Here is a 3,434-nt window from a genome sequence, read left to right on the forward strand (position 1 = left end):
CACCCATATCCAAAAAATCTTAAATAACACTAACTTCAGAAGAACTTGTCAACTGACTCAGAGTCTGACTTGGGGATTCCATCACTTCTAACATCCTTTAAGTAAAGAAATGAGTTAAGCATTATTTATTTTATCAATTAATGTATAAAAAATAAAATAATATTCACACAAATAAAGAAAGTTTATAACACCTTTTCCTAAGATTGGTAGCCTCATCAAAGTTGGGATTACACATAACCTTCGTAAATTTATAGCAATTATGGACATTAAATTTGTCTGTCAAAGAATCCATGGAAACCAACTTTGTTTACAACTCAATATACTTATAATCCAGGTGGAGTCCGAGTTAAATACTCATGACCCGTATTTCTCTTTCCATTAAAACGAAAGAAGTGGTCAACATAACTACCTTGAAAAGTCTTAACTTTTCCAAGCAGTACCAACACAACTTTGTTCCTAGGCTCACTAGTCCCTTGAAATAAGTTAAGTTCATCAACAAAAATCTTGAAGAAGGTGATCTCAACCTTAGACCTTTAACTAAAATGAAATGCTTTCCATTGCAGATAGTAGAAAAGTAAATCAATCTTGCGAAAAATGAAACTAATTACCCATCAGCTTCAAGTTGGATGACTTTCATTTTGGTTTTCCTTTCACTGTTTAAAAGATACCTTTCAGTTCCAACACTGATAAGCAAGCCTATAAAAATCTCAGATACAAAATTCAGAGTTAATACTGTTTTATAACAATAATAATGTCAACAAAAAGCAAACAATATTTTGAACATACCCACTAAATAATCCATGCTAGACCCTCCACCAACAATATACGAAATTGACACCAAGTTGGTATACACATTTTTTGGCACTGTATTATTGGCAGCTAATACCATCTTAGATTCATATTGGAAAGTTAACATCTCTTCTACATGTTTTATAACTCCCAGAATTTTCAGCAATTCCCATATTGTGGAATGAGTAAATAGAATCATCTTTTATATCCTTTTGAAACCTATATACCAGTGTTTTCTTCACGTGAGCATGGATTCTTTCACCCTACAAAAGAAAAAGCTTAAGCGAATTTGATTTCTGTCATATGATGCAATTCAAAATAAACGAAAATCAAATCATAAAACTACAACCTGTGAATCCATAAGTAACATCTCCAAAGACAATGGTAGTTTTTTTTATTTCAAATCAGACACCACCCAAACACGAACTACCCTCACTACCAAAGACCAACGTTCCTTCTCAACACTAATCTAAAAATCAAACTTGCTTTGGTAGCCATTATCACTTTGCTTAAGCTTCCCTACTTATCTTACTTGTCTCTCTAGACATCGCTTAACCAGTAGTGTAGTTCACTCTGTACTTCTCACTTCATATGGATAACTTTCAAATCGAAGATTCTTACCAATATTTTCAAATTTTGAATTTATGGATTCAAAATACAAATTTGTATTTGAAAGAGAGAAAAAATAAATTTGGTGTCCATACCTTTTTCACAGAAATCCATACATGCATGAAACCTGTTGGAAATAAATTTATGCCAACGATGCAAGTCATCATGTAATCAATTCTAATTTTAATAATAAAGTATTATTTTATTTTCATTGTCATATTTCACTATTTGATTAAATGGTCCATTTGATAATGTCCTTGATTAAAATTAAAGACTTGTTATTAAAATAGAGATTATGATAATGAGAAACAAGTTTATTCCAGTTATCTAAGGCTCTGTTTAGATCCTCACTTGCTGCAAACGAAAAGGTTGGACCTCATGTTCTTAAGATGATTGATCTCATAGAACAACTAGAGAAGTTGGGATGCACTCTTGGGAAAGAGCTTTCTCAAGATTTGATTCTACAATCACTTTCTGATTCATTTTTGTTGGATCAAGTGGCCTTGGAATAATTAAGAAGGGGGGTTGAATTAATTATTAATGTGTCTTGACTAATTAAAAATTTATCCTTCTTAATATTACTAGATTCAATTAGGCTTTACTACTAAGTTATGAGAAAGTAAAGAACAGAAACAATAACTTAGACAAAAGTAAAGCGGAAATAAAAAGTGCACAGCGGAAAAGTAAAAAGTGTAGGGAAGAAGAAAGCAAACACAAGATTTATATTGGTTTGACCACAACCCGTGCCTATGTCCAGTCCCCAAGCTACCCACGGTTCTTGAGATTTCCAATAACCTTGTAAAATCCTTTACAAGCAAAGAGTAACAAAGGATGTATCATTTCTTGTTCTCTTTGAATAACCAAGTAGATGTACCCTCTACTTGAAGCGAACCACAAAGGATGTACCCTCCCTTGTGTTCACTATTACAACCAAGAAGCTACCCGCTTCTTACACAGAATTCTCATACGGTTATTTCTTTGAATTCTTTTGGCAAGAAGGAGAAGGAAAAAATCAAAAGAATTCTCAGATGGTTAGTTCTTTGAATTCTTTTGGCAAAAGGGAGAAGGAATGAAGAAGAAGAATAACATAAGTTTTTGGCCAATGAACTTTTCTTGAATAAAAAAGTATTGAACAAAAACTCTTAGAATGAATGAATGAAATCTGTTCTCAAAAACCTCTTTTTAAATGAAAGGAATCTATTATGTAAAATTTGTGCCATGGTCACATATTTATAATCATTTGCTGACTCAAGTTAAAGTTTGTGACTCTTGACAATTTCTTTAAAACTAGTCACTTTAAAAGTTGTGACTTTTTTGAAAACTAGTCACTTTAAAAGTTGTGACTCTTTTTAAAAACTAGTCACTTTAAAAGTTGTGACTTTTGAAAAAATCTTCAGAAACTAGTCACTTTAAGAGTTGTGACTTTTGGTAATTTAATTTTCAAAAATAAGTCACTGGTAATCGATTACCATTATAGTATAATTGATTACACATCAACAGATGTGACTCTTCATGTTTAAATTTAAAAATCAAAACATTTAGAAACACTGGTAATCGATTACATATATTGTGTAATCGATTACACAAGTTTGAAAATGTTTTATCACAAGTTGTGATTCTTGAAATTTGAAATCTCAACGTTCAAAAACATTGGTAATCGATTACTGCTTTGTAAATCAATTTGAAAAGAATGTTGGCTACTGGTAATCAATTACTGCCTTTAGGTAATCGATTACCAGAGAGTAATGTGGAAGCAATGCCTTCCAAGATTATTTTGATGATGCCAAAGAATCAAGAGTCAAACAAGTTTCAAAAATCAAGATCAAGATTCAAGAATAATCAAGATCAAGATTCAAGATTCAAGTAAAGAATCAAGACTCAAGATTCAAGAATTAAGAGAAGACTCAATCAAGATAAGTATTAAAAGAGTTTTTCAAAAACTATTGAATAGCACAATTTTGTTCAAAAGAATTTTTCAAAAGAAAAATTTTACCAAAGAGTTTTACTCTCTAGTAATCGATTACCAGAAGACAATA

The sequence above is a fragment of the Glycine soja genome, chromosome 14 (assembly GCF_004193775.1).
Source record: "Glycine soja cultivar W05 chromosome 14, ASM419377v2, whole genome shotgun sequence".
NCBI classification, from domain to species: Eukaryota; Viridiplantae; Streptophyta; class Magnoliopsida; order Fabales; family Fabaceae; genus Glycine; species Glycine soja.